The sequence below is a fragment of the Misgurnus anguillicaudatus genome, chromosome 19, assembly GCF_027580225.2.
Source record: "Misgurnus anguillicaudatus chromosome 19, ASM2758022v2, whole genome shotgun sequence".
Taxonomy (NCBI): domain Eukaryota; kingdom Metazoa; phylum Chordata; class Actinopteri; order Cypriniformes; family Cobitidae; genus Misgurnus; species Misgurnus anguillicaudatus.
In genome coordinates, this window is record NC_073355.2 from 38,201,651 (window position 1) to 38,210,174 (window position 8,524).

The window sequence follows — 8,524 nt, forward strand, 5'->3', positions numbered from 1 at the left end:
AGATTTGGCTTCCGGGCCTTGAGTTTGACACCCCTGATCAAAGTTATTTTGGGGTCCAGATACACAGAAGCTCAGGTTCCGCTTTAAAGGTTCAGTCTGTGAGGTTTTTAACTTGATGTATAATCCAGTAAGCAGGTCTAAATGTTTAGAAACATAACATCACACTTATCAACAAGCTTGATCTTTGGTATCATTCATAACTGTGGCACAAATAATAGATATCCCAGACAGCAATTTAGCTCTTACCGACGTTGGGGCGCATGTACTTGCCCGACATAAAGTGCCTCGGTGAGATGTCTTATGGAGATCGGTAGCTAATAGGCAAGACATCGGGAAGATGGTGGCATTAGAATGATCGCCGACCGTGAGCCAACGTAAACCCGCCCTAATTATTATGACCTATGCGGCGCGATCCGCTTCGCTCTCCCATTGAACACAGCTGATTTTCGGCTGCATCGCTGTAAACGTCACAGCATGTTTATAAAGCAGCTGTTCCAGTGTTAAAGGGAGCGAGGCGTCAGGATCCCACCGTTATATAATTGATTTGTTTAGGCCAGGGGTCTCCATGGTGCCAGCACATTCTGTTAGTCTCAATTGTAATATTTATTTATTACATACATATGTTTTATATTAACTTGGCTTGGTTTACGTATGTTAACATATTAAACAATACTAAAACATATCAAAAAGTAAAATAAAATAAAATCAGTAAGTAAAACAAAAAAGTTTTGAGTAGAATAAATAAAAAAGTAGCCCTCCAGATTGTTTTATACATATTGTTGTAGCCCTTGCTCACAATGTTGGAGACCCCTGCAGGCTAACTCATTTCATATTGTGTATCAACAACAATCAACCCTCAATAACAGTTTATGTTGTGTTAATCATAAAATTTCTTCCCTAACAATTTGACAAGAGCTAGTGGAGAAGTAGGCAACTAGCCCACTTGCATGCAAGACTCCGTCCGTGGCTGCGCAGTCTGCAGCCGCTTCCTTTTGAGTTGCCAGGTTTTATGACAAAAAAAGTTTAAATTGAAAGTAAGTGATTGTTATGTGTAGGGTGTATTTCATACACAATATGACAACCTGGTAAATGTCAGTCTAACAGAAAAAAATGGATCAGTGAGTTTCCCAGGAGAAATAACAAAACAGAAGGGCATCTGGAAATTTTTTTTACTCTGTTTTTGCAAAGGCAGTTTCATTTATTTTAACACTCCACAAATTACACTTTGGGGTGGTTTCCCGGACAGGGATTATCTTAAACCGGGACTAGGCCTTAGTTTAATTCTGAAATATAACTAGTTTTAATAACATGTCTTAATAAAAACATTACTTGTGTGCATTTTGAAGCATCACAAAAGACACTGATGTATTTTATGATATGTCAGTGCAAGTTGTTTTCAGTTTGGACAGCTCTTACATTTATTTTAGTCTAGAACTATTCTAATCCCTGTCCTTGAAACCGTCCCATAGCAAACTGCAACAAAAATAAGAAATTCCCTCCAGAATAAGTCATACTCCAGAATCAGTCCAATCAATTATTTCACTTAAGATGCTTGCTTGTCCCGCCTTTGCCGCCCCCATTCCTGTCTCTGCTCAGACAGCCGCAGCCAGTTTCTCACAGTCATCTTTATATCAGCCTCAGTGGAACTTTGTAGGCAGGATTTCTTAACACAGCACCTAAAAAAATTTAATAATGTAATAAGCAACAGAAAAAAATAAGACAGCACAAAAGTCTATATATCTTCGTGGATGGTTTCTAAAAAGACAATTCAGAAAAGTCAGAGCATTTTGCAGAAAATAAAATCATGTTGTTTCAACACATTGTAGGACTTACTCAGGAGTACCTGATGAATAGGCTGTGATTTAAGGAGAGCACATCCCTTCATCACTGGGTGTGTCTTGCTGCCAATCATCTTGTGGCACTAGGAAATACAGAAAAAGTCCCGTTACACAAAGAACAGCATCACCCAGGTCCAACTAACAGAGCTAAATAAGTGACCCCACAGCAGTGGTTCTAAAACTTTTTCTGTCATTTTTGTCATTCCCCATTTTATGTAGGACTGTGCTGTGTGTGCGCTGTGTATTGTGTGTGTGTGCCTGTCTCAGTGTGTTCTTGATCTGCATGCTAAACAGCTTATGTTCAGGAGAGCCCAGCCCTTCTTATTCATCTTCCTGCTGCCAATTAACGGTTGTCACTATGAAATGATAAAATTAGATTGTGAAACTGCTAAACAGTATGTAGGCTTTTTGCTCTCAAACTTTTCAAGTGCGCTTACAGCCACAAGTTTAAAGACCCAATAGACCCTTTTACTGTTTGTACACAATGGTGACGTGGCAACGTATGCACGAGCAGTTTGGCAACGGAAGTATGGCAAGAATCAGCAGTAAAGTAACACAGACAGAGAAAGTTATTTTAAAAAGTTGACTTATCAACTTTTTCAACACATCTACCAGATCCGTGTACTATAGTGGAGTGGATAGAAGAAGTTAGCAGATGGCCAAATATAAAGTGGCCAGATACATATGAAGAGTTTGGTTCCAAAACCCAATAAATCCATTTTGACAAATTTTGTTAAAAACGTGTTTTCTATACCAAGAAAGTGACAAGATGAAAACCACTATTTTCTGTTACAAACTTTCACATAGCATCTTTAGATTATAAAAACATAAAAAAAATTCAAATCCATAACTTGATTTTCAAAGATTTATTATAAAAACTGATTATTTTTTCCACAAAATGCAATAAATTCATGACAAGTTTTTATTCAAAATGCTATAAATCTATTGAATCAATAGCCTTTATAAATGTGCATTCATCTTTGCCATGTTAATCATTTAGTTGACTAGTTGTACACACTTATTAAAAATATAAACATTAATGTCATTAATCAAAACACTTACTTTGTGATATTAAGAACACTGTCATTGATGCGGTTATACTTGACGTCGTCGCTTAACGTGTTTCACAGCGATCAGCTGTAAAATGTTTTGGTCCTGCTCGATTTTCGTTGACTTTGAGTAAAATTATGGAAAGTTTTTCATAAGATCCCCTGGGGTCAATGTGTTTGCATGACAGAAACTTGATGTTGTCGGCCCGGGCAAACAAGCACCCGTCTCCCGAGTGTCTCTTGCGTAAATTATTAGATGTTGATGGCTTACGTTTCTTTCCCGTCACAGAAAACCATAACAGGTTTATCAATGCTATTAAAGTATTATTTTGTTTTTGTTTGTTTGTTGATCACGAAGTACAAAGTAGATGAGGAAAACTAGTATTCCGTGTACTCAACGCGCCGCCATTGTTTGTTTACATTGCAATGGTGCGCTGCAAACTGTGGAGCGGATTTATGGCATTCTGTAGAAAAGGAGGAGTGGCGTTTATTGCATTTTGGGAAAAAAGGGAGAAAAGATGACAGAATAAAACGGCGTATATTGGATTTTGCTTAAAATTAAGAATTTACTTTTTAATATTGACCTGATATAATACTGATTCTGGCAGCAACTCATTTTTTTCAAAAATGGCGTTTATTTGGGACCAAACTCTTTATATATACGTATATTAGTATATTATATTAGTACAACCAAACGCAACAACCAGACATTTTGATGCTGGGAAACCGTTTTAATAAACTTTGAGTTGCTAACACGTTAGAACAACTGGCGAACAACAACACTTCCGTTGCCAAAATGCGCGCACAAACTATTTGATCACGTGGGCTGTAAAAGGGTCTATGCATCACATATTTAACGGAAACTTACATTCAGTACGAAGAAGGTCCTCATTCACTGATGTAATCACTTAAATGGAAAAAACACAAATGGCCCAGATCCAGCTTGATTTTAAAATCTGGCCCTAATTCATTTGCTATTGAATTATTCTGAAATGTATTGTTTTACTACATTAGTATGATGTTCTGAGTAAAAAGTGCAGATTCATACATTACATGTAAAATATCTTACTATCGTTAGTCCTCTGACGGAGCCCTGGAAGAGGGTGACGTGGAGGCTGCTGCAAAGCACACAGGCCTTCGTTATTATTCGGTGTCACTAGAAAATACAGAAAAACGAAATTATTGGAGTGAACAGTAAGTCAAGTTTATCACAATTAGATAAACTAATGTCAGTGGGCTGAGTAATTGCCACACATTTCTACACACACACACGTGTCAGTGTTTTCATTGTCTGCGTTTTAAATGGCTTACAGTCAGGAAAGCCTTCAGTTCTCTGCGCCTCTTTCTGAATATTAACCGCAGTCTCTTGGAAAGACAGAAAACCTTGGTTTACTGATCACACTACTAATATAAACTCAAAAATCATATCTCTGGAACATCAAACTATGGTATGTGCTGTGGACCTGTGGAGTACATTGTGTCTGCTTGAATTTAGGGACCTGATGCATTTTACTATATAGGGTACACTTACCTTCACTCTACAATGATGTGGGATGGGCTGGAGGAGTTAAACAAGGGGTGGGAGGGTTAGCCAGCTTTCTTCTTACTGACACTTCAAGAAGATTAAAAAAGGTTACAACAGAAAGATGATCAAAAAGGCACATCAACCATAAGATTTGCACCTTAGATATCTACATCTGATATTCGCTGTATGAGAAGTGCAGCATTATACACATAAAATGTCTCACTAGGCTTGCTCCTTTGATGGAAACTTGGGTGGGCTAGAGAAGGCTGCTTCCTTTTTGTCACTGTCATGGCCATTTAAAAACAAGGATTAAAATTCGAAAAATGTTTAAACACAAATATTACAAATTCTTATCAGGCATAATTAAAGTATGAGCATGTAATTAAAGGGAGAGTTCACCCAAAAATGAAAACAATGTAATTAATGACTCACGAGTTTGGAACGACATGAGGGTAAGACCTCCGTTCATCTTCGAAACACAGTTTAAGATATTTTATATTTAGTCCGAGAGCTTTCTGACCCTCCATTGGGGATCTATGCACGGTGTACTGTCCAGGAACAGAGAGGTAATAAAAGAGCATCCTCGGGGTGGCCATTTGACATCAGTGGGTCAGCTAAAACGCGTTGAAGCATCGAAAATACATTTTGGTCCAAAAATAACAAAATTACGACATCATTCAGCATTGTCTGTCTTCCGGTTCTGTTTTGAACGCGCACGAGACTAAAGTCACATGACTGCAGTGACGCAGCTGACGTACAACGTGGCTGATGTGTTATTAGGTGCGTCCCCGCTTTTTTTTTGTGCGCCCGAGCTTCGTTTACAGTCGGAGGGAGACGAATGCTGTAAATGTGAAAAAAATTCACAAACATATCTGAGGATAACACGCCATCTGCGTCACAAGACTTTAGTCAGACACATGCGCTACACAATAGACATGGAAGAGAATGCTGAATAAATTTGTCATTTTTGGACCAAGATGTATTTTGGATGCCTCAACACATTCCAACTGACCCACTGATGTCAAATGGCAACTTTGATTATGTTTTTTGTTGTCTTTCTGGACATGGGCAGTGTACCGTGCATGGGTTTTCGATGTGGGGTCGGAAAGCTCTCGGACTAAACATAAAACATCGGAGGTCTTACAAGTTTGGAACGACATGAGGGTGAGTCCTTAATGACATTATTTTTCATTTTTGGGTGAACTATCCCTTTAATTTTCTAATGGACATATGGAAACTTAAAGGAACACGCTGACTTTTGGGGATTTTAGCTCATTCACAGTAACCCCCAGGGTTGGATGGGTGCATGCACGCCCCTTTCGTCTCTGTGCGTGCCGTGGCTCTGTCTGGCGCGCCCACCGCTGGCCTATCTGAGCATAGGGGCTTGGGGTGGGTGGCTCCGGCTGGCGTGCTGCTCCCAATGGGTGACGGAATGACAGCAACATTTTCCTGTTTGTGTGTTGTGATTTGTTTGGTCGCACCGTGCACAAACAACAAGGTCATGACACAGCCATCTCCTAACAGTATACATACTGGGAACTACATTCTCAGAAGGCGAAGCACTTGCCACTTGGGGGGAGTAACTGCACAACTCTGACCGAACTCTCTGCTCCTCACTGGGGGTTTCTCAGGTGCTGCTAGCAAATTACTGCACCCAAGTGGCCGGGCTTTGCCTTCTGGGAGTGTGGTTCCCTGTGTGTATATGATTGATAGATGGCTGTGTCTCACATGACCTTGTTGTTTGTACATGTTGTGACTATGCGGGTCACAGCATATAAATAGGAAAAAGTTGGCATTGTTTTGTCGCTTGTTGGGAGCGGCGTGCTGGCTGGAGCCATTTACTTCAGGTCGTTGTGCGGAGCTGGGCTGGCGGTGGGTGCACCAGACAGAGACACGGCACGCACAGAGACGAAAGGAGTATGTATGCACTTATCTAACTATGGGGATACAGTGAATGAGATAAAAAAATAAGCCTTTAAGGTCAAAATAGTTAATTCAACTTGCCAACTGTTATGTTGTTTCCAGCCATAGGTAGGAGGGAAGGGGGAGGAGGGTTTTTTGGAAGGTTTGTTGTGCGTTTTCTTCTTTTTCGCCTGTGATGTTTGTGGTGCATTTTGGGTGTCTGATGAAGGGCACGATGCAGGGGATGATGGTGGTGATGGTGATCTAAGTCAGGATGGTCTGTAAATGAAAAGTTTTTACAAAGATTAGTTTTCATATTGATCACATCGAACATAGAAAGTACAATGAGTAACATCAGAACACCATAGCCCCGCACTCTTGCTTGTCTTATGTAGTATTCAACAAGAGTATTGTTTTCATCCTTTAGATGGGTTGGGTGATGTCCTCTTGAAAAAACTTTGGAGTATTTTGTATGAGTCTTTATAGACCCTTTTACTCTTTGTACACAATAATGATGTGGCAACGTAGGTGCACGCAGTTTGGCAACGGATGGTAAGAATCAGCGGTGAAGTAACACAGACAAAGTTATTTTAAAAAGTTGACTTATCAACTTTTTCAACACATCTACCAGATCCGTGTACTATAGTGGAGTGGATAGAAGACATTAGCAGATGGCCAAATATAAAGTGGCCAGATACATATATACGTATATTAGTATATTATATTAGTGCAACCAAACGCAACAACCAGACATTTTGATGCTGGGAAACCGTTTTAATAAACTTTCTGAGTTGCTAACAGGTTAGAGAACCACTGGGGAACAACAACACTTCCGTGGCCGAAATGCGCGCGCAAGCTATTTGATCACGTGGGCTGTAAAAGGTTCTGGGGGCCACCAAGCCATGCCTTCGTCGTATTTACCTGAGTGAAAAAAAAACAGAAAAGACATTTTATTTTGCCTAAATTACAAAGGTTAAATAAAGGCTCTATTTTATGAATAGGTGTGTGTCCAAAAACACTTACTTCCTATCACTTTATTACTTAATAACCACTTTGTCTGACTGTCTACAGTGGCTGTGCACTTGTACTAAACTAGCTCTTTGATTGACAGGTCTACTTTTAACGTTACCATAAAAACGCACAACAAGAGCTGCCTTTAATTTTAAGCATGTCACTTAGACAAAATCATAAAAAATGCATTTAGAGTGTAAGGGGTTGATATTATAAAATGACAGATGTCATTTTTGTGTAGACAAAAGACAGTCCGTCAATTTATTACCGTTTACCTTACTGTTTACCGAACGAACCCCTCACGTCAAAAATACTGTAAAACAACTCACTGAAAAATATTTAATACGCGAACATATTAATAATAACTAACCAGGGGTGCGTTTCCCAAAACCATGTTGCTTATTTTCCATTGCCAACCAACTAGTTGCTAACACAACAGGTTAGCAACTATGGTTTTGGGAAACGCACCCCAAGTCAACAGTTATAACAACAAACCAAGTTTAAAAACATGTAACGTTGCCTCCGACGCCAATTTCTGTCATCCGTTTATCGAAAACATTTCCACAATCATATTTAATCAACATACCTTCGCGCTAACACTGCCGGCTTGATGTGGACCAACAACTGCGTAGATCTAGTGAAGAAAAAAAGAGGCGCGGTCGGCATAAAGGTTGCTCGCGGTTCCTCTGCCGATCTCCGGCTGCAGACTCATCGCGCCGATCGTTTACCCACCTACTTTTATTCTGTGTGCAGGGGAAAAACCCCAACCGACACTTTGCCGCTGGTGCCCTCCAATTGCCGACGTCGGTAAGACTGAACGTGCTGTCTGGGATAGTTATTATTGTCTTCTCAAGCATCACAGTTTATATGTTGACAGGTTTAGCAGCACACAGAGTTGAGCTCATTGTGGTTTTAGTTTCAGTCCTGTGGTATAAACCAATGTGTGAAAGACTATACCCATTTTTGAATTTTCTACCATAAAGTATTTTGTTGACCTTGCCGTGCAACTGACAAAAGATTTTGATGTTTTAAATGTCCCGTTCTTTATCTGTTTTTGAAGCTTTGATAGTGTTTACAGTGCGCAATATAACATGTGTTCATGTTTCACATATAAAAAAAAAACAGTATTTTTCACACAATTTACTTTAAATTTACTTTATCTGTATAGCGCTGTTTTCACTTTCCTCAAAACAGGCTGA

General features: G+C 39.6%; 1 long non-coding RNA gene across 2 annotated transcripts; it reads right to left on the reverse strand.

Annotated features, from left to right (window-relative positions):
- Positions 1-1,154: 1,154 nt before the first annotated feature.
- Positions 1,155-8,159, reverse strand: LOC141351118 (uncharacterized). Of its 2 annotated transcripts, XR_012359335.1 has the most exons (9): positions 7,912-8,159; positions 6,697-7,235; positions 6,417-6,593; positions 4,636-4,695; positions 4,419-4,499; positions 4,199-4,252; positions 3,957-4,043; positions 1,834-1,921; positions 1,155-1,676 (listed from the first exon to the last, which is right to left on the reverse strand). It is a non-coding gene; the product is annotated as an uncharacterized lncRNA (long non-coding RNA). The 2 variants fall into 2 exon arrangements; XR_012359336.1 differs by lacking the exon at positions 6,697-7,235 and having other exon boundaries at positions 1,159-1,676.
- Between the last annotated feature and the right edge of the window lie 365 nt (positions 8,160-8,524).